Source organism: Manacus vitellinus, unplaced genomic scaffold (assembly GCF_001715985.3).
Source record: "Manacus vitellinus isolate BGI_N305 unplaced genomic scaffold, ASM171598v3 scaffold_42_pilon, whole genome shotgun sequence".
Taxonomy (NCBI): Eukaryota; Metazoa; Chordata; class Aves; order Passeriformes; family Pipridae; genus Manacus; species Manacus vitellinus.
This window is the reverse complement of record NW_021940553.1, coordinates 1,631,754-1,654,622: the sequence shown is the minus strand read 5'-3', so window position 1 is coordinate 1,654,622 and position 22,869 is coordinate 1,631,754. Positions and strand designations below refer to the sequence as shown.

At 42.8% G+C, this 22,869-nt stretch overlaps 1 protein-coding gene across 1 annotated transcript in view; it reads right to left on the bottom strand.

Annotated features, from left to right (window-relative positions):
• Positions 1–22,513, bottom strand: part of ST8SIA5 (ST8 alpha-N-acetyl-neuraminide alpha-2,8-sialyltransferase 5) — a 66,412-nt gene extending 43,899 nt beyond the window's left edge. Inside the window, exon 1 of the mRNA XM_008928625.2 lies at positions 22,361–22,513. The gene's annotated coding sequence lies outside the window, so the exon portion shown is untranslated. The remainder of the gene's footprint in view (positions 1–22,360) is intronic.
• Between the last annotated feature and the right edge of the window lie 356 nt (positions 22,514–22,869).

Genomic DNA, 22,869 nt, shown 5'->3' with positions numbered 1-22,869 from the left:
CTTCAGTCATACACCACTCACTATTTGGGCTCCTCTCTTTCCCCTGGTTATTCCTCTAGAGTAAGCACAAGCAAGGTCACTGTGCATCCCTTCAAGGACAGAGCTCTCAGCTCCTGCATGCTGATTTATTGGAGGCTCTGAGTAGCCTCACAGCCGCAGAGAGGGAGCCTGCCTCTCAGTGCGGGCTCTGAGAACCATTCATTTAAAGAGACAAATATTCTGATTGTTCCTCCACCAGGAACAGTTCTCTTTTGAGAGGGCAAAGCAACAAGACCTTGTCCACGGCCATCGTAACTCCTCTAAAAATCTCCCCATTGTCAGGAGAGGCTCCGTTCAGCTCACAGGGAAATCAATGGGAGTTTTGTTGTTCATTTCACCGGGAGTAAAATCTGCCCCCGACCCTTGGCTTCTTAAAACAAGTCCCAGCGAAAAGCTTTATCCATGAATGAAACTTCCAGACTAGGAGGTTGTTTTGCCCCAATAACAGATGGGAAAAGGGTTTTGACAACAAAATGTGTGGGGGAAAAAAATCCTTTGAGTAAGAGAATAGGAAGATTTTTGTGTGAATAAATCTTTCAACAGTTAAATCAGCGTATGCAAAGTGCTGTAGTGTGCCAGCAGCCCAGCTGTGTGAAACAGCAAACAGAGATTGTTCATGGACTTTGTTTCAGCTGTAACTGGTGCTGCATGGGAAGGAGGGCCAAAGGTAACTCTGTGCAACCCTTTCAACCCAGATCCTGAAGCCAGGGCAACAGCAACCTAGGTGAGACAATCAGTGGCTAAAGCAGGCTTTGTCTTACCTAATTTTAAGCAGTGAAAATAACACCAGTGTTTAAGGTAGGAACCTGGTCACCCTGAACTCCCACAGGCAGGACACCAGTCCTTTAGACATCCCTGACTTTGCAGAGAATTTGTAGGGATTCAGCCCCTGAGATGTCCTTCTTCAGTCCCTCTCACAGCTCCCACACCTCTATTTCTGAACCCTGCTAAATGCTTCAATTATCACCTGTGCAATATCAAAAGAGTGATAATCCCGGGTCAGATCAGAGTTTATCCAGCCCAGAGCCTTGTTCCTGGCAGTGGCCAGTGATGGATACAAAAGCAAAAGCAGAAGTAGAGGGCAAGGACACACTGATTCCTTCTTGGAAACACTCTCCTACCATTTTGTGATTCAGAGTTTCGCAGAATCAAGGAAAGAAAACCAGTATTTAGGTTAGAAAAATAACTGAGTTGGATGCAATCATTTGTACTGTACTAGGAATAATACACATATCAGGGGACTGCAAATTAAACAGCAAAACCAGTTTGATTCCCTGTTGTCAAAGTCATCATCTCTAGGGCCAAATATGTCTCTTTTAATGATCAGTTTATGTAAGCCATATAATATGAGATCGTTTCCATACAGGAACTGTACCATTTAGATGGATCTAACCATATACACTTCTAAGAAACAGAAAATCAGAAACAGCCATCAGAATCTCAGTCTGAGACTCCACAAGACTCTATACAGGCAGATTTGTATGGAGAAGCTGAGAGACGAGGCCAGTAAGGTCAGATGTGAAGGAAAAGGAATTTAATGCTTTGAATTGTTTGGTTTCTACTTGTAGTTTTGAAAGTCCTCACAGAGAAATTTTCCTCAGTTGCTCCAGGAGTTATTTTACAGTAAGAGCAAAGTATCAGAGAATAGAATTTGGCTTTTTATGACCTCCTATGGGTGTAATGCCTGTCTTGCAGATTCTTATATCACCTAGGTTTTGGTGAAAACACTCTGAGCCTTTCCTCCTTTATTCCCCTCTATCCAAAGGGATTTTTTTCTTGACATCTCTGCTGTAGTGCACCAAATTCCTGAGCCGAGCAGCCACTCTTTCTCCTGGACTGACAGCCAGCCAGGGCTGCAGCAAACAGCCCATGTACCCTGTCAGTCTTTGATTCTCTGTGTCCTCTCATCGTTCTCTGCTGTATCACAGCTGGCAAGAAGACACAGCACCTGAGAGGCCTGTGAGCAGAAGAGCTGCAGACCTAAAGCAAAAAGCAAAGTAAGAAGATATCTATTATAAGTGTGGAGGGTTTTCTGTGCCAGATCTCGCACAGACATCGTTCCTGATGCCACATGGAAAAGAAATCTGTTTGCTGCCTTCAGCCCAGTATGACAACAGCACTGCAGAACTGGAAGCAGAGCAGCTCTGTGCCAGCATAAAGGAATAGGATGCCTATTGACAATTTTTCAAACGGTGCTCAAGGTTGCCTGCAATATTTGTTGTGAGTGAAACAGTCATATGGTTCATGCAGAAGGGCTGAATGAGCAACGTCAGCACTCGTTCCCAGGGGCCTTGGAGAGACTGACTTGTCAGCTACAGGCCTCCTTGAAAGCATCAGGCCTCTGAAGAGAAAAAATTAATTTTTTAAAACAATTTTACACCCTGCACCTAAGCAAGCAACAGGTAACAAAAGACCTACCCCTCCCAGATTTTGAGAAGGTTTGGAAAACACCTCCAAGAGCATCAAATCCAACCATCCAATCACTGCCAGGTGCACCAACAACCCATGTCCTCAAGTGCCACATCTACACGATTTTTCAACACCTCCAGAATGATAGACACAAGCTCAGAAAGGGTATTCCAACATTGGTTGATGGAGCACAGACTTCAGAGGTTAAAGCAAATGTGGCAAAATGGAACCGCTCATAGCCTCGCTTAATATGAAGCTACCAGAAGCAGACAGTCTTACACGTGTCTGGCCTTTATTTGTTGCATGTGAGCTGCTTGCTAAATATCATCAGAGATAATCTGTCACAAGAAACTCCTCCAGCCTGAGCAGGGAGACTCTGAGTCCTCTAACACAAACACAAACGTGCTCCTTACAGTGACACCTCCCATGGGAGTCCATCATTTTCTCTTCAGTCCTAATGAAGCAGGTCACAGCTTTTCTTTTGAGAAGAACTTAATATTAAATCTTACAGACAAAGAAACCAAGGCCAGGTTACCAAAGCTCTACACAAGGAAAGATGAATTGGTCAAATGGCAAAACCTGATGAGAGTCAGACTCTGCTTCTCCTGGGTGGGGAATAAGCACATGTCATCTCTATCTCTATCTCTCTGCTGAAAGGGCAATGCACAGCCCTTACAACCAAGCTGTAGCTTGTTTTTTAATGCAAATGAATCAGAAAAATTCATTTCTTATAGGCAGGTCTGATTGGGAATTTTTTTAAGTACCTTTCACTGAACCTGTCATTTGAATTAGTGTTTGACTGATCATGCATTCTAATTTCAGCTGAAAGCAAGAGCACTTAGTGCTTGGGATATCAGGATCTGTCTCTTGGCGGTTGAAATCACAGAATACATAACTGGACATGTTAAACTCACAGAATTGTACGGGTGCAGAGTAAAACAAAACATGCTTCACATTCCCCATCAGGGTTTTTTCTCTCCCTGCATGCTCAGCTGCTCTCCTTTCCATCACTGACTAAAGAACTTCACACTCAGTATAGCAGAGTACTACGGGCTGTAAATGGTTCGAGTAGAACATTTTTCACATCTCATTTTCCCCCCTAAATTAAAATTAAATCATGTCTATTTACAGTTTCTACAATGTTTGTGTAAACTACTAGATCCCTGACTTTGCAAAGAGCTGGCACGTAGGTATATGACTAGAAGGTTCTGCTGAATATGAAACTCATAAACATATGCTTATCAATATTAATTCTTTTGCAGATATAAACCATGAATTTATTAGCATAATCTAGTGCTTAACACAACGTCTAGTCCCCCATCACTGCCACAAATCCATATGTCTTAAACTGAGATATTGAAGGCAGATGAGAGGATTCAGCTAAGATGTAAATATTTATTTTCTTCTGAGCTGGGTTAAGCCACAAGGAGATGACAACAGCTAATTTGGCATCAGTCTGCTTGCTACCTGTGGAGGTGCCTGAATTAGAGGAAGTGTCCTGAAGACAACATATGGTCTGTACACTGGATATACATTGCATCACCTATTGAATCACGGCCAGTTTCCTTCCAATTATGGATCATATAGGGGGAAAAATGTCCCCATGAATAAAACATCCCTTTTTTTATGCTGCTGACACCATCCCTGTGTGGAAAAGGAATGAAGTCTTCCCCAAAGGAATGTCATCTTCCTCTCACTGGTAGGGAGCTCTGATGCAGAGGCTCCCATGGCTGTAGTGCTGTACAGTTACTATTGACAGTTCTTTTGCTAAAATGTATAGCCAAGTGCAAAACCAAGCTGGGCTCAATGCTAGGGAGAGCTTTGCTTTCTCAGGGGCATTTCCAGATTCCTAGAAAATACAGGAAGTTTAGTGTGGTTGTTACGATCCTGTTCAGGCTCACAACAACAGCCCTGCAAATAGCTGGTAACAGTGGAAGCTCATTTGCTCTGCAGGGAAAAAGGCACAGGATGAAATTTCGTTTACAGGAATCATCTGCTAAAAGAATTACTTTGATTTTGGAGCACTGCATGGGAGCCTCAGATTTAGCACCAAATCAAGAGGACTGAGATGTTGGTAGAACCACAGAGGAGTCCAAGGGTTTCCATGGCCAACAGTTGCTCTCAGAGCAGGAACATGATCCTGCCTCTATCCCAAGCAAGTCATAACTCCCACCTAGTTCATCAAAACCCTGTTTAAAACCTTCTATTGAAAGCCTGGAAAGTGCTGGAATCAGTGGCAGCCACTTTACAAGTTTAATGGCAGTTGAAAGTTTGATATTTCTTTTTGATGAAAACATTCCAGCATTAACACCACAATGAACAAATATTTCCCATGACCAGAATAAGGATCATACATCATCTAATGCCAAAAACCACAATTAATAATTCTTTCACTATTTTAACATGTATTTTACAGCAAAAATAAAAATGTTAATCTGAAATATTTAAAAAAAATCTCTAGTGTGGCATATGAAGTAATTTGCAGAGATAAAGGTTAATTTTCAGAGACAACGTAGCAGATTTTGTAATAAGTTTTGCTTTTTCAGTGAGTAGCACTAATTAGAATGGGGGTAAATACGAAAAAGAAATTATCCCTCTGATTAATCAGCTAATTAAATACTTCAAAAATTTTACACTACACTTATAATCAAGACGTAGAAGAGACCTATTATGGAAAATTATTTAGGAAAAGTTACCTTTGCCTTTTTATCTCAGTTCTGCATTGATTTTGTATTCGAAGGAATTAATTATATTCCTCTTGAATTAACCATCAGCTTCAGTTCACATGACCTTTCAAGCAGCCCAGACACTCAGTTTTTGAACCCTTCCTCATGATGTCTGCCTACAGCACTGATAACATTCCTAACTACATACTGTAGCAACCAGTGTTGTCTTGGGTAGTCTGCCTGTTCACCTGAATTATTCCTCTACCCAAAGCCAATATTCAGACACATCCATGTTAGTCCATGCTTAGTTCAGTCCATGACAAAAATTATAAATTAAAAAAAAAAAAATAAATCTGGCTTCCGTGATCTTCAAAAACCCTCATTCTTCATGAAGCATATATTATTTTGCTCTTCTGTCACTGTGGAAATGCTCACTGGAATCTGGACAACCAACCCAAAGAACAGAAACCTCTATCCTTGCAGCAGTGTGACCAGGCACATCCTTCTTCCCGTCCTGTGACAGTGTGGATTCAACTTTTAAGCCCTGCACAGTGTCTGGTCTGACCTGCATGTGGCTACAGAGATGCCTGTTAACAAAACTGGCCACCCCTTTCAAATTCCTTCCTTTGGATTTTTGATCTGCCGTGAATCCCTGGGTCTTGATTACCTGTATTAGGGTAACAAACGAAGACTGTTCCTGGAACAGCTGGGCACTGCTGCTGGGCATTAGCAGAGCCACTTCTTGCCACCAGCATTCATAACTTAAGCAGGCAAGAAGGGAAGGTGAGAGAGGGATTTATTAGCAGCCCCCTTGGCAGAGAGCAGGAATTGCAATTTAAGAAACCGTGTTTGACAGCATGCAACTTGCTCAGCTTGCAAACACGTGCTGGGATGCAAAACCAGGGCAACTTGTTTGTCCCTTTGGGTGACAAACAAGCCTGGGAGTCTAAGGGGAGAGACAGACAGGTAGGTGGAGAAACTCATCCATGGACTGGGCCTGGATCACCCATAACCTCTACCAGCAGCTTGAGGTTTGCTGGCTCTAAACATAAATATCACAGCACTGTCACAGGCAGTGCTGACATGGGCAGAGAGATGGAGGGCCACAGAAAAACAGGTATTTAAGCATCTCCCTCCTCTTGAAATTTTGGGAGTTAGATGAAAATCCCTGTTCAGCTCTTGACTGCGAGTGAGTTGTCTAGGCCTGTAATTCAAATGAGGACTTACGATGAGATCTTAAACTCACTGAAGCTTGGGTCAAGCCTGGGGATTGCCTGACCTGAACATGGTAGAGCGTTTGGGGAAGTTGCAGCTACCCAAGAGCCCCAGCATGAGCCTAAAAACCCTTCCCAGGCTGAAGGCAGAGGTCTGTGCCTTCCCTGCTCACACAATCAGAGATGCCACGATCACAGCTGACACACTTTTAAAAGCATCAGTAGTTGCCACTAATGAATGATTGTCCACTCTCATATCCTTCACAAGAAAATACCAACAAGAAATCTCATAGCTGAAGCTTTTTACAGGGGCCTGGAGTGACAGGAAAAAGAGGAATGGCTTCACATGGACAGAGGGCAGGGTTAGATGGGACATTGGGAAGAAATTCTTGACTGTGAGGATGGTGAGGCCCTGGTACAGGTTGCTCAGAGAAAATGGGTCTGCCTCATCCCTGGAAGTGTCCAAGGCCAGCTTGGATGGGGCTTGGAGCAACCTGGTCCAGTGGAAAGTGTCCCTGTCCATGGCAGGCGGTGGGACTTGGTGAGCTTTGAAGTCCCTTTCAACCCAAACCATCCCGAGATTCTCTAATTTTATGATTCTATGATTTTGTGATTTTATGATATAATATTTGCTATATTCCACCCACTTCTCTCTAGCACAGGACCACTAGTACAGCCTCCTATCCATCAGACGGAAAGTATTTCACATTTATCCACAGTCTTCCGTAGTCATGTTGACCTTTTGCTGGAGAGCAAAATAGCTGAGTACAGTCAATTGCTTGTGGTTTTTCTTTAAGAACCTTAAGTGGGGAAGACAGAATGGTAGTTTATCCACAGCCAATATCAACCTCCAACACAGGGAGTTGCAACAGCATCTGGCCTACAGGATCCAGTGCTGTACCAGCAGATATTAAGGAAATGTCTCTGTCAGGGAGAGAGATACCCAGGAGAGCTCTCCTCTGAGGAGAGGGAAGCACAGCATGGCATTTAGCTAGATTAGGTTTTAGGGTGGTTTTTTTCAGAACGTTCACATCACCATCACCTTTATTTAAACTTCACTTTCAATCAGCTTTTTTATTTTCTTCCAGGTGTATCCAGCTGCTCCTCTGGAGCTAAGAAATTTGTGCGTGGGTTTTCTTGCATGCACTGTGGGCAGGAAGGTATGTGGGAACTATAATTCAGTCACTTTAAATCACATGTAGCTGAAGTTTGAAAGGAAAATAATAATAAATGGTTCAGATTGTCAGGCTCGGTGCAATTCTCAATCAATTAAAGCTTATTTTAGCATCAGGGCAGTTTATTTTTATAATGTTCTCCTGGTATTTTGATGCTTTCATGTTACTGTGTAGCTAAAAGGTCTTGCTGGGAACAAATTACTCTTGGTAAAGCATTTTCTGAAGTGCAATTTTAGTTTCTGTCATATGACAATAAATAATATCTGCATGAGCAAGCAGCAGCAAGAAAGTAGCTAGTGGCAGTGAGAGAGCAAGGCTTTGGACCTGGGTAACAGAGGAAGATAAATCTGGGACTCAAACACAGCAAAACCATGGTTGTTTGAGTTCAGAGGCTACCAAACTATTCTTCATTGCATATGACTTTCAAATGTGATTCAGTGTGTTGAGACATTCAACAGTGAAAACTCACCAATGAAGATATTCCTACTTGTTGCCTTTTTCATCATCTGTTTATAACTAAATATTGCATCTGCACTTTTGATCTTCATTTTGTGATGTCATTTTGGCTCCCATTTCACGCACGTGGATGACACAGGAACACCCAAACCAGCATTCCCAGTCCTCCTTTGCAATCCATGCTGCACTTCACAAAACGAACCACCGTGTCAGATTACTCTGAAAGTGTCACAGGTCCAAGAACTGGCTAACTGATAAGGAGAGCTCTTCCCTGATGTTACAACAAAAATCATAACTAGCACTGTTAGTGGGTCCTTGCAGTCTGTGGAAGTAGCTGGCAAACAAGAACAGTGCTGTGAGTTCACCTTCGTTGGAATCACAGGCGAAACATTTGCTTAATAACAGGGGCAATAATCTTACTAAATTGTACTTTTTTTTTTTTCACTGTGACAAAGAGGTTAGGGAGGATATATACTGTTGCATGCTGTCACTATAACCTGATTCAATTTTTGCTCTGAGCTTTAACAGGCAAAGAAATTAAAAGCAAGGTAGAAAGGGTATATGAAGAGTGACCCTTACCCTTTTTTAATTTACAGATTTCTAGACTCCCAGTTTCTCTTGAATTTCCTCCTTTATGCCTGGGGACATCCCTCATAATACACTGCACCAGGTAGAGGTTTTCCACTGACTTTTCCCAGCTGGAAAAATTTATCATTTCAAATACAAAGCAATAGGAAACTTTCAGCACAGCTCAGCACAGTCATCTAATTCCCTCAGACAGCTCATGCTCAGGTGCTATGCTCTCTCCTTGGGTACCACTACAGCTTTGCCTTGACAATCCAAGGAAGTTGTAGCTGAGGTCTACGCACAGAGCATCCATTTCTCTGGGGAAAGGAAGGACAAACCTTTTTCCTCAGCATTGCTCCTTCCAGATGGTGAAGCAGAACTAGCTGGCACTTCAAAAATCAGTGTTTTCACAACAAACACCGTGCTGTGGCACATGATCTAATCTGGATGGTCACCAGTTCCACAGGAATACACACCTTGCTCCGGGCCACGCACCTGGCAAATCCCTGCAAGTTCTGACCAGCCCTACACTTAGATTCACCAGCTGCTGCCTGGAGCCAGCACATCACCCTTCCCTAAAATACACAAAAAAGCCATTAACTCAGCATTTCATAACCACTGCCCTTCCTTGCAATGTCCACTCTCCCATCATGGCATGTCTGTGCTCCAGAATTTAACGTGTTCCTGTTAGAAGTATTATCTTCCCAGCTGCTAGTGAAAAGTTACAGAGCTACAAAAAAGTTGCAGTTCAATATCCACCCTGGCTGATTTCAAACTACAGCTCCAAGCGCTTCGTTCCCCATTGGTTTTAATAGGTTTCTAATGTTAAATGTAAGAGCTTCGATTAAAAAATTGTTAACAGTTTTGTTATTTTTGCAGAACTATCCACTACTTTTTTTAACATAACACCTTAAACTTTCTCCCAGTACTCCAAAAGCCAAGTTCATCCTAATCCTCGTTCAAGGGGGGACACGAGCTCTATCTTCAGCTGATTAGCTGAAGGTTTTGTTTCGGAGCTCTATATTTTACCAGGCTTTCTTCATGACTGCAGGCAGAGCTGCACCACAGTGCTGAGGTCTCCAAGCTGGCTCGGGAAGGCAAAAAGACACTTCTGCAACAGTGTGGCTGCTTTCAGCACTTGAACTGTGATTTCTGCATGGTGGGGAGAAGTCATCTACCACTTTATCAGCTCGCCTCACACTCCACGTGCAGTGCAGGCGAGTATCTTTGCCCTCCTTGGCATCTCTTCCCTCATTTCTGAACCAGCAATTTCTGAACATTTCTCAGCCTTGCAGCTGTATTGCAGGAGTAACAAGGACAACTTTCCAATTACTTCATAAGGCAAAAAAAAACCTCCTCTGCCTTTTAACCTCTGATTTTATCACTCTGAGGACCACAAGAGCAGGATCCATCTGAATGGGCACAGGACTCACTTTCCCAAGCAATTCCATCTTTTACATCCCCCTAGATCATGTAAGACAGACAAAATCATACATAGCTCATGGGAACCAGGAAATCTTGGTATTAATGGCACTAAACATAGATGTACTTGACTCCCACCACCAATGTATGTGCCTACACCTACCAAAATCCTCCAAGCAGTTAGCTGAGATTTAGTCAACACACTCTATGGAGAAAACAGTTCTTTTAATCCCAAGGGATCTCAAAGATGTGTCAAACAAATCACATCCTAAAAATGCCTTTGTCTTTCCTGACTATAATGGGAGTTTGGGATGACCAGTACAGTTGCAGGTGGGATGGCAAAAGGGCCAAGTGTGAAAATAGCATGGAAACAAGTTGATGTCAAGTAAATTCCATAAAGAGTTGAGTTATGATTGTTTTCCCCTTAATATTTAATCCCCGGAAAGTGCCTATATTATATCAAGTGAAGTTGTCACAGAAAATCACATTTCCTGCAGCCTTATACCACAGAAGGGGGACAAAGGCACAGCATTTCACCTGGTTATACTCTGGCCCTCTTATTTCTATCTCATAGCTACTGTAGATGATCATCAGCAAATGAATAAAACATACTTTCATGCGAATGGAACAACATGTGCCAGCTTTGCTGCTGGCACTCTGTCCACATGACTAGCCCTCCCCTTTGCTAACCCTTCTTCCCACTTCTATTATTAACCCTCCTCTCACAGACAGAAGGAAGACAAGGTAAATCTGGGATGTTTCTTTCTCCCCCAGTAACATTAAGAAATGGTCTGGGATGCGTAGAGGCCGGGATTTACATTTGCAGACAACATAAGAGGATCAGATACTTTGTAATACCATTTCTCATAGAACTGAAAGGATTTCAAAAGCAACACTAGTAAAATAATTTGAAACTGTTAAAAGGAAATGCCCAGTTACATGGCAGGTAGCTTTTGGAACTTCCTGACTCAACCCAAAGTCCTTACTGTGCTTCAAAAACTCCTTTGATGACCCATGCAAAGGGTAAGAGCATTGACAGATTCACAGGCTGGGTACAAACACTCCAGAACCACTTTGTGAGCCACTGAGACCTTGCTCTGCTTGGCTATTCTCTGATCATCTGCCAGGAAGGTGGGAGATAGGGACAGCTTGCATGACCTGAAGCATTTATTATTCAACATTTCCTTATTTTCATGCTCTTCACTAACATGCCTGACCTCCAGGTCACCCCACAGGGATGACAGGGAGTGATGACAGGAATATAAAATGAAAAAAATACTCATGTTTGCATAATTCGGCCCCTGGAAGAAGTCTTAGAGTGAAATTGAAAAATCTAGAGATTATTAAGAGACTCTTCCGTGGTTTTTAGGTTATGTTTCACCCTTTGGCCATGTCACTTGCCTACAGAATAAATAACACCTGCTATGGCAATAACAAATACAGCTTACTGGGGGCAGAGCTCCTGGTGCGCTTCTTTATTTGCTAAGAACACTTCAGGAAAAGGAATTTGAATGCCTGCAAAGAAACCTTCACTTGCTGCACCATTTGCAGGGTAGCAGAGAAACCCTCAAACAACAAGCAGCCAATGACTGGGTAAATGCCAGATTTCACTGAGTTGTGCCAGGGACGTATTTGGCCATGTATTTTTTGTTTGTACATCCCCCATAAAGTTGAATCATCAGGCAAATTCTGCTTAATCAGAATCTAAGCCAGTACATGCTGAAATCAATGGGAGGCAATCTTGATTTCCAAGGGAGGAAGCAGAATCTAAATCACTTTATTATCAATTCAGACTCACTTTTCTTTTTTTTTTTCTTTCTTTTTTTTCTTTTTTTTTCCTTTTTTTTTTTATGTTCTTACAGCAAAATGTACTGCTCAAGTGGTTTTAACCCATCCCTGCTACCACCAGTAATAGAGATCCTTAATCCAGCAACTGGCCAAGCACCCTCAAGCTTTTAAAGCCCTAGGGAGAGCTTACAGCAACCCTGGGAAGCATCCAATATCACGTTGGACTGATAAACAGAACAGCTATTTCAAGCTCTTTTTCCCTATTTGTTACCATGCTGGATAAAAAGGCATTAACTAATTATTTTAATTGCACTTTTTGTAGTATTTCTCATGGGACCTGGACTGCAGCTGCCTCAGCTTGATTCCCATCTGGCTGGGGGATGGGAAGCTGTTATAAAATGTGCTTTCCCCAGAGTGAACGGGGCTTTCTGCTGCAGCTGTCTTTGTGGAGGTGGTGGAGCTATTGGAAACAGGTGTGTTGTACGTAAATGCTCCCTGGCTTGAAAATACCTGATGGACTCCAGCAGGAAAACTTCAATCAGCTTCACAGGAATCAAACCCAGCCAAACTCCCACCCCACCTTTTTTAGTGGGGAGGCAAACACACAACCATTACTTTAAAAGGAACGAATGCACCTTTGTGGGACTGATGCCTTGAAAAAGGTGTTTATGGATTTTCAACACGAATTTTATTAGTTTCTGGGGGCAAAACGTTCACAGCTTTTTGGAAGAGTCATGATCTCACAGGTGATGGATTATCTGCAACAAGATTCAGATCACTTTTGGAAAAATAAGCTCTTAGGAATGGAGCAAAGGAAAACACCCCCACAGAAACCTGATTAATCAAGTACAATTGGCAGCAAGTGTAGAAAAGAGGTTGCCTTCTTTAGGAGACATTTTTTAGTGCAGGTGAGTTCCTGCTTGGCTCCAAGTGACGTTGTTGTGTTTTCCCTACTCCCGTTCCTGTTTCAGGCCTTGTGAAAGGGTCTCTTGGAATCTCAAACCCCACATGTTCCTGACTCATTTTTGCTTGGGCTACAGTCTTTTACAGGTGCTCTGTGACAACTAAGAGGGGAGGTGATTGGGATTTTCATCCCAGTTTCCTCCCTGTTTTCATCCCAAAATCCTGCTTGGGTTAAAGATGAGCTACATCACATAAAGGTCACTGAGGTGGGTGTCAGGCATTCCCAGGAGCTGGTCAGATCCTCTTCTCCAGAAGTTCCACAGCAACATCATCTCCTGAACATGCTGCTTGGCTCCTCTTTGTTCTCAACTCTTTCAGGGAGGGTAGAGGGTGGCAATTCCCCCCTCACACACAGAACGGGATAGCCAGAAGTGGGCATCATTACTTCCCCGTGTCTGATGTTAGGGAGTTAACTTTTCCCCCCTGTGTTATTTTAGTTCATTTTCAGGAAAAAAAAAAAACAAAAAACCAACAGATGTACCCAGGGATCAGGAAAGGAGCTTTGGGAAACATTTCTGTTTTTTCACTAAACAAATTCTGACAAGCCGAACATCCAAAGTACAACAGCTCCCTTCCCCTCTCTGACCTTTGCCTCCCAGCTTGGGGAGGTTGTCAAAGGCCTCTTCTCCTCCTCTCACATTTTCTGCGTCTGCAGCCTGGTCTGTGCATTTGCTTGAAAGATACCCTGGGGTGAAACAGCATCTCCTGATTTGGAAGCGACTGAATTATATAATTATTTTGTATTTTGGGTACAGATAAGGTTTTCTTTGACTCTCCTACATCCGTGCAACTGGTTAATGAAAGTGCAGCATCTGGTCTAATAGGCCCTAATTAAAAAGAAAAAAAAAATATGATTTTCTCAAACACTTCCAACTAGGTGTTCCAGACTACATTATTTTATGGAAAAGTTCACGGTGTGCTGGGGCAGAATGGTGTTTTAATGGCTGAAGAAAACATGAAGCTGCAGCCTTAAAAGCACTACAACCTGGCTTAAGCTGGAATACAAATGGAAAAATCACACCTGTCCTGTTCTCATCTACCTGTGTCTGCTCTTGCCCTGCTCCTTCTCTTGCACAGCATTAGTGTTGCCATGGGTTTTTCATGATTAACAGAGAGGTAATCCAGTTTAGAATAAACCCAGAAGAAAAACAATTTAAAAAGGTTAGCTTCCCAGCACACAAACAGACCCCAGAACAACAGAAGAAGGGATGCTAGAGAGGAAGATAGAGATGAAGGAGTGAGAAGATTGGACTCTTCTGTCAGCTGAAAGTGTTTGCAAAATGATGGCCTGAAAAAGTGACTTGTGGCTGAAAAAGTGACTTCAGCAAGCCCTGCTGAATCTTTGGACAGCACAGTATCACATCTCTATCACATCTCTCTATTTTTGCACGGCACAGGCTGATTTTCCAACGAAACCACCCCACCCAAGCAGGCAGGAAGATAAAGATGTTTCACTCGGGTGGCCGGGACAGAAAGCCCAAGAGCCGTGTGGAGATGGAGGATTTCGACCAGAGGAGAGCTGCTGCCTCACCCTGTGACACCTCAGAAGAAGGGCTTGGCCTCTGTTTGCCTCAGCTGGGAGAGCTGGTGGGGAGGGACGTGCGGGTGCTGTGGCTGAGCTGGATGTTGCGTAACCGAGCTGGATGTTGTGTGGCTGCTCGTGGGCAATTATGTCCAAAGTCACAGCAGTGATGCTAGAAAGCTCCAGGCATCTCCACCAGATTTTGCTGGCCATTAATCCAGCAGAAGGCTGCTAATGGCATCTGATCACTTTCCTTTGCGCTACTGCTATTTAAGGCCACTCTGAAGGGCACAAACCCTTCCCTATTATACAATGAGAGACTCAGACAAAATAATAACCCTGGGCTTCAGAGAATGAGTTCTCAAAATGACAATAAACTAACAAGATGTGAATTTTATTTTTTAAGTCTCCAGCCATGGAACTGAAAAGGAATAAACTCTTGAAAAGCAAGGATCTCCGATGATAAATGAAATTTCATCTAGTTAGAGTGGATGAAGAATTCATCCACGACACTTCCACTACTAAAAGCCTTTAAAACAACACTCTGGTTATGAACCATACCCACTGCAAAGCTGTACTGCACTGCAGCTCCACCCAGCATCCCTGCACATGGAGAAGTGCACAACATCCACCAGGAAGTTCATAACATGCCAGTGTGCAGCAAAGATTTTCAATATGGGTCAGAGAGGGATGTGCTTGCTCAGGAAAAAGGGCATCCAGCACTGTTCCCTCACTTCATCCATGCACAAAGAGCTCCTGGAGCAAGTCCAGTGGAGCTTGACAGAGATTGGGAAGGGAGTGGAGCATCTCCCTGACAAGGAAAGGCTGAGGGAGCTGGGGCTCTTCAGCCTCAAGAGGAGCCACTGAGAAGAGACCTCATGTCTGTCAGTGCCTGCAGGGAGGGGGCAGAGGTTGGACCAGGCTCTGCTCGGGGTGGGGGGTTCAGCAATGGGACAAGAGGAATGGGCAGAAACTGATGCCCAGGAATTTCCACCTGAACATGAAAAAGGTCTTCTTTGCTGTGCAGTGACCGAGCACTGAACAGGCTACTCAGACAAGATGTGGAGTTTCCCTCACCAGGAATAATCCAGAACCGTCTGGACACAATCCTGTGCCACGTGCTCTGCAATGGCCCTCCTGGAGCAGGAGACCAGATGACTCACTGTGGTTCCTTCCAGCCTGAACCATTTGGGATTTCTGTGAAAGAGAGGACCAGACCCATCAGCCCCAGCTGGGCAAACTTTCAACACCTGAAGATGGTATCAAGCTTAAGAGTCTTTCCAGTTTTGGGGTGATAGCTTTTAGTGTGGCTATGCAATGGCCAGCCCTGTCTATGGCACATTATTGTGGTTTGTCCCTTCCAGAAAAGGTAACAGACACATCAGTCACTGTCTGATTTGAAAAGGACTCACACAACAACCTGGAGCCACTGACTTTGACTATTGCTCAGATGTTGGTCTAATATGGGAGGGTAACAGACAAAGCTTTCTCAGAATCTGGAGAGTCATCTATCACAAGCAAAAACAGAGCCAAGCTATTGAGAGAGGCAAGGACTGTGCTTATCTTGACACCCAGGCAGCTCCTTCCAGCCCCGAGGAAAGAGGTCATCTGACTCAGAAAGGATGGTGAGCACCACCACACTGGTTAGTTAATAAGAGATGTTGCTTCACTGCAGATAAAGACAGTGATGTTGAAATTGTGTCACTCGGCATGTGACACTGCCTGCCTTCCTATCTGTCCCCAGGGTCTAATCTACAATCCCAGTATGATCCCTCCTGCCCTGCATAAGGAAAACTCCAGGGGAGAAGGTGTAAGAGGCTGGGAGGGTACTTGGAAGTCAGAGGCACAAACTCAGTGACATGAACCAGCCAGACTGAAAAATCCCCCATCCTACAGAACCACTCCACTACAGGACAAGGTTAGGAACAATGGCTCAGCTCTGTCCAGATCTCCTAAAAACACACTGAAAACACATTTTAAATCACCTAAAAATGGTGGGTTTTATACAGGCTAGTGAATATCTAGAGGGAAAACTAACCAGCTTGTATAGCGAGTTGAACACAATTTTTCATTTGGCTTGCAATCAAAAGAAGATGAAATTATGTACCAAATCCTACCTGCACAAGTACACGGGACAGCGGTGTAGCTGAGAGCAAAATTTGATTGGAAAAAAAAGGAGTGAACTGACCATTTCAATCCCTGCTGCAAGCATTCCTGATTAACGCCAGCTGATAGTTTTAGAATAGTAGGTCTGAGGATTAAAGTCTTATGTAGGCTGAAAACACTACGTCACATCTCTAAAATTACTTTTCTTAGTATCATTTAATACTCTGCATTCTCTTAGGATCAATTGTTAGGTCCTCATTCACTAATGGGAAACCACCTCAAATCTAGTTATTATTTAGGGTTACTCACTCGCTCTCAGAGTCCTCTGTAAGAGATTGTGCCTCCAACTGTGCTTCATCATATTTTTTCATTTGTACTCTTCAAATGCTACCGTAATGGTTTCCCTGGGAACCAATGGAACGTCCTACATGTAGATTAATGAGAACTACAAGCCCTGTTCTTGTTTTACACTGATAATTCTTAACACAAAATAGTAATGCAAAGTCCATTCACTCAAATATTTTAACTGTAAATAACACAGTAGACTTTCAGACTACCATCTGACAAAAAAATTGCATTAAAAAAAAATGTACTCGGCTCCTTAATTTCATGATCCCAATGTCCTCTCTTTACATGTTCAGCTTCCAAAGGTCAGGCACTAGCCTGCTTTACCTGTCTTTGCTCTGTTTATTGCAAATAGTAGAAACTACATTTTTTGGATGTCACATTTTACAGAAAGATTCTTTTAAAAAAAGCTTATTACATTAGAAGTGGCAGACAAAATATTTGATTAACACCCAATCTTGATAGCATTAAAGACATATTCTGTGTTTTTTTCTGAACTGAAGTTTTTAAAAAATTAAATACAGCTTCCTTTCTGGAAGAAAAGTGTCCTGGGCCTGCTCAGAACATGTGTGTGGTGCATAAAAAAACAGAATTTGTCTGATTGAATGTTAGCTCTCTTGGTGATAATCTGTAGAAAAGCTGTTCAGCAGACAACTGATATGACCAGCAGATGAAAAAGGGCACCTCCAAAGAAAGCTCCATTTCTTTTTCAGGTAGGTACTGAGGCAAATCAGCCCTTGGGTGTGCTCCTCTCTCCCCACTGACTTCAGAAAGTGCTTAAATGACTAATTTAGATGTGACCAGCAGGTCAAGGGAGGAGATTCTCCCCCTCTACTCTGCCCTAGTGAGCCTACACCTAGAGTGCTGCATCCAGGTCTGGGATCTTCAGCACAAGGAAGATGTGGGGACCTGTTGTAGCAGGTCCAGAGGAGGCCATGGAGATGCTCCAAGAGCTGGAGCTCCTCTGCTGTGAAGGTAGGCTGGGAGAGATGGGGGTGTTCACATGGAGAAGAGAAGGTTCCAGGAACACCTTATTGTGGCCTTCTAGTGCCTAAAGGGGGATTATAAAAAATATGGAGAGCAACTTTTTACAAGGGCAGAGTGTGATCAGAAAAGGGGAAAGGCTTTAAACTAAAAGGGGAGAGATTTGGACCAGATATTAGGAGGAAATTCTATCTCAGTTTTGTTGTAAGGCAGCAAGAGCTGTCTTCTAATCATGGAATCACAGAATGGTTTTGTTTGGAAGGGACCTTAAAGCTCATCTCATTTCACCCCCTGCCATGGGCAGGGACACCTTCCACTGCCCCAGGTTGCTCCAAGCCCCATCCAAACTGGCCTTGGGCACTTCCAGGGATGGGGCAACCTGTGCCAGGGCCTCACCACCCTCACAGCCAATGATTTCTGCCTAATATCCCCACCTGCCATGACCAGGGACAATTTATTGAAGGTTGTTACTTCTGGACATTCTCTGTTCCTACATTCCACTGGGAGAAAGGTCTACCCTAAACTGTGGCAGTCTGCTCAGGGAAGTTCCAAGGAAATTCCACAGTTTCTCCTAGCAACCTCTTGTAATGTTGAATGAATGCTCCCACGAGTCCACTTAATAAATTTGCCTTGAAATTCTACAAAACTTTATTAATCTGTTTCAGGACAGATTTTCTTTTCTCTCTATCTATGTAATGCTGCCAAAAAATAATCAACAGTGAAAATCTCATACAAAAAAAATAATTCAGTATGTGGCCCAGAAAATCTGGTGAGTTTTGAGGCCCAGGACCACAAGCAATTTGCTTTCAGCCCTAACTGAAGCCATTTTTTTCCTTTGTCAGATAAAGAAAAGTGCTGCAGATGGTATTCATTTACCTAACTAATAATACCTCTCATTTTGTTCTAAGCCTTAAGAGATATCAAAAGCTTAAATGAAAAGAAGCAGGAGCCATGCCACTTTTGCTGAGCTTAAACTGTTTTGCAAGTAACAACACTATTGGTTTTCTGGTGATTTTAATCCCAGGCCAGAAGCCACCAGAAGATGTGGATTGCTCCAACATACAACACAGCAATATTTTTTTGGTTTCACCATAAACAATACAAGCTTCTTGAGAAACAGATCTACTGAGGTGTGAACTGGTATTTTTATTATTAGCTGTCTAAGTGTGAAGTGTATCAGTTTCAGCTGCAGGTCTAGAAGGTTGCCCATTGCTAAGAAATTCCACCAGCTGTTGTCTTATTTCCAAAATTTAGTTACCCATTGAACTTGAGGTTCTTGGTCTATATATGGTTACCTTTACATGAACAAGTACAAAGGTACTGAAACTGAATGATACTCACTTTTCAGAACAGAATGTTGCAAGCTTGAAATGTCATACAATGCATCATTTAATCAAGGATAGAAAAAAGCCCCTTACTAGGACGCTGAAAGGTATTTCAGAACTGAAATACTAAAAGTAACTGTAAAATGAGCATGATTGAAATATAAGAAAGGTCTTTAACAGAGAAGATAGCAGTTAATAGTTTGGGAACTACTACAGAATATTGGCTCCTTGCTGGGATCACGTGGAAAATACAGTCCCTCCAACAAAGATGATCACACGCAATTTTTACTTGTAAAATCACTTGTGGGATATTGACAGGAGCAGCAGCAAAACGGAACTGATAACTGAGCACACAGTTCTCACACTGCCAGTAAAAACAGGCCAGCAGCTATTATTTCCTTCTCAGATCTCAAGTTGGGATATATATAACTGAGTTCACAAACTGGAACTGCTGATTGGCCCAGTCTTAGAGCTCCAAAAAGTGGCATTTTGCTAAAACCACATGAGTAGCTAAGAATGCAAAAATGCTGCCTGTGGTTAAACTTGCCACACAGAAGGGTTCTCTTCTAACTTAAAGGGCAAAGACAGTAGTGTGAGATTTCACTTCAGAGGTTGTACTTCCCCTTCTGTTCCTGAAAAAGGGAGGTGGAAGCTCCTCAGTGATTCTACATCCTCACTTGTAAGCCCAGAGAGACACAGTGAGATTTATTAGTGAGCTCTTTTTTTTTTTTTTTTTACAAATTAAAGCTAATTTTCCTAACAGAGACTGTATTGACAGTTATAATCGATAACTTTAAATATTTTACTACGTGTCTTAATACCCAAACAGCAAGAAGCACACTCCTGAGAGTTTTGTAAGGCAAATGCATCCCAATTCTTCAGAGAATCATTGCAAAGTTAATAAATGAACACTAAGGGTTAGAACTGACGATGATGAGCAAAGGCAATAAAAAGTAATTTTCTCAGTCTATGACTGAGCCCCATTAGAGCAATTCACCTGTCCTGCATCACCTCCTCTGGCACCCTCTTTCCCAGAAATGAACTATTGATTACATCTTCAGTCTGTCACTTTCTGTGACCTAGTAAGCCTCCCACATCCCAATTTAAAAAATAGTTTCCAAGTAAAAACTGATCTGAAAAGGAGATAGAGGTAAAATTACCAAACTGATGCTCAGAGAACTCAACAAAAAGGGATTCTAATTTAACCCTATACCAATATTGTCTATAGTACCAAAGCTCTAGACAGGTAAGCTTGAGCTGTAAAAGCCACCTGACAACTTTACTAGAGCTTAAGGTTGTCCCTTTCTTCATGCATGGCCCCCCAGGTGTCATCCAGAGTATCCTATCTTCCCATTTTTCCAAGTTTTCTTTCCCATGCAAATCCTAGAGGACTGAGTCTGCATGTACTCCATCATATTCAGTGTACTCAGGAGTAGATCTGCAGCTATCACACAACCTTTTAATGAAAATTCCCTGGATCTTGGGCAACTGATGTTATACAAATGCAAGTACTGGCTATTCCCATTTTCTCACTTTTCTTGACAAGAGGACACTGCTGTTTTTCAATACTTCAGAAACACACTTGTGCCTCAAATATGAAGTGGACTCCTAAAAATAAGTTATAATTACAGTAAACATAATAACAGCCAAGAACAAAATCACTCTGCAAAGACAGAGATTTAGATTTGCAGGAAACCAACACTGGTGGTCAAAAACACCTGTAACCCTTAAACTCCTTACTCCAAAATAGTTGCAGTCTTTCAAAACTATGATTCATACATATATTGATATGCTTTAGAAATATTAGAGTTATTCTTGAAACAAGTGTAGGTGCTTCTGTACACTGATCTGAACCAAGCTTATTTGGGCCCTGTCCAAAATTTGGATCATCTTTGAGCAAAAAACTGAGTCGTTTGGTTACTGTTAATTTAAAATATTATGCCTAATGACTCCATCAAATCCCCCATTCTCATATACCTGTGGAAAAGTCTTGAGAAGGGAGTTAAGTGAATAAACATCCTGGCCTCCTACCAAACAGTGCTGAGCACAGGACTGGTGTGTGGCTGGAGAGTCATTGAGATCTTCAAAACATGGGTGCTGCATCATCCCTCTGGAGTGCAATTAATTCCAGCTACTGCAGCCTGTGTTTGTGATAGCTGTTTTTCGCCCATGAAATGAGCTGCATTTTCTCTGTTGGTGTTTGTCTGATCTGCTCTGTCATTTTTTTTTTTCTGGAATCTTGGCTTTTATCTGTTTTCTCTCTTCTGTGATGCCTCAGCATCTCTTGAAAACCTGGCATGTAATTAGAGCGTGTAATGCCAGAGAGGTGCAGTGCTGCCATCAGCCTCCCCTGGATGTGATGGAAAAATTCATTATTGCTGCCTCTCAGCATACTGGTGGATAGTGGATACTAGATCCTAGATAAGAGATTTACTTGAAAACAGGAAACAAAACCCTAAATCTCTCTCTTCAAGGGCAGAGCCAGTGTCACAATTGTAGGGTCAGATGCCAAGAGAGAGGTTTCTTTTTCTCCCATTCCCACCCCCACACAGGATGATGTGCTCTGTTATTTTAGTTTGAGGGGGTCCTGTGTGACCTGCAGCCTCAGCAAACGCCCTGATCACTCATCCCTAAAAGCTCGTGCTCGAATGAATGTTCGTTTGATTAACTCGGCAGCATCTGCACAATGCTCAGATACCATTTAGGTAGCACAGGAGAAAACACCCTCCAACCCCACAGAAGTCAAGTTGAGGCAAATCATCTCTGAGTCAGATTTAATAGGACTTAATTTGACTTCTGATTTGTTTACACTTCATCACACAGTCAGTTTCCACTATGATCCCTCTTTATATCCTGCTTCTGCAATCTCACACCATTCTCTTAACATAGAAAATACAATCAGAACTATTTAAATACTCCAAGATTTTTTGGCGACTCTGTTCCCTGCAGGTGTTAACAGCTTGCTAACAGACCTAAAGGAAGCGATCTAAAGTAAACATGAAGTTCAGCAGCTAATTGCAGGAGATCTTTATCTTTCAATCCCCCCTCCCTTAAAGCGCATGCATCTTACGGATGTTACATGCCTGTCTCCGAACTCTCTTTTTTTTTTTTTCCCCATACAAATGTACTTCAAAAAGAAAAATCACCCACTGAAAACTAATTCTTTTGTGTTTGGAGTTGATTCACAGTTTTTAACAAGGCTTTTAGATTAAGGCAGATCACTAGATTCCCTGTAAAGCCTCGCACGAGTGAACAGAAACGTGCTGAGGAGAGAACAGCACACACCATCTGCAAGGAATCCAGCCAGACCAGGAGAGCAGCAGCAACCAGACGTTCTGCACTCCAACTGCCCCTTATTTTACTGTGATTGCTTATTTACCTTCTACAAATGCTGAGGCTGCCCTCCTATTCTGCCAGACCGCCCCTTTCTCCCAGTTTCTCCTCCACTGCCACTCATGGACTCCTGCTTCTCTCGCTCTTTGGATCGCGGGCTGTCCCCCTCTTTCACCTCCCCGAAGCATCCAGATCCAGCCTTCACCTCTGCATCACAGGCAGCTTCCACCAATGCTGGGTTTCAGTTTCCTCCTGATGTCAAGCTTCAGCCCAGCCCACGGGTCTTGCATCACGAGCCGGAAAACCCTCCTATGCTCCAGACTTTTTGAGGGATTTTTGCAGGGAAGCAGCAGTTTTATTCACCCTGTAATTTATGCCCAACTTCTTTTGCAGCTTTGCTTTCTTATGTGACAAGAAACAGCTGTTTGTGTTGGGGGAAGCCTTTTTCTTGAGCTAAATCCATGCCTTTTCTGGAAACAGATCTTTCAGTTGCTCCAGTGGCACACTGAAATCCCCTGAAGTCAATAAAACCTCTCTGAGGAGTGTTTTTACCAT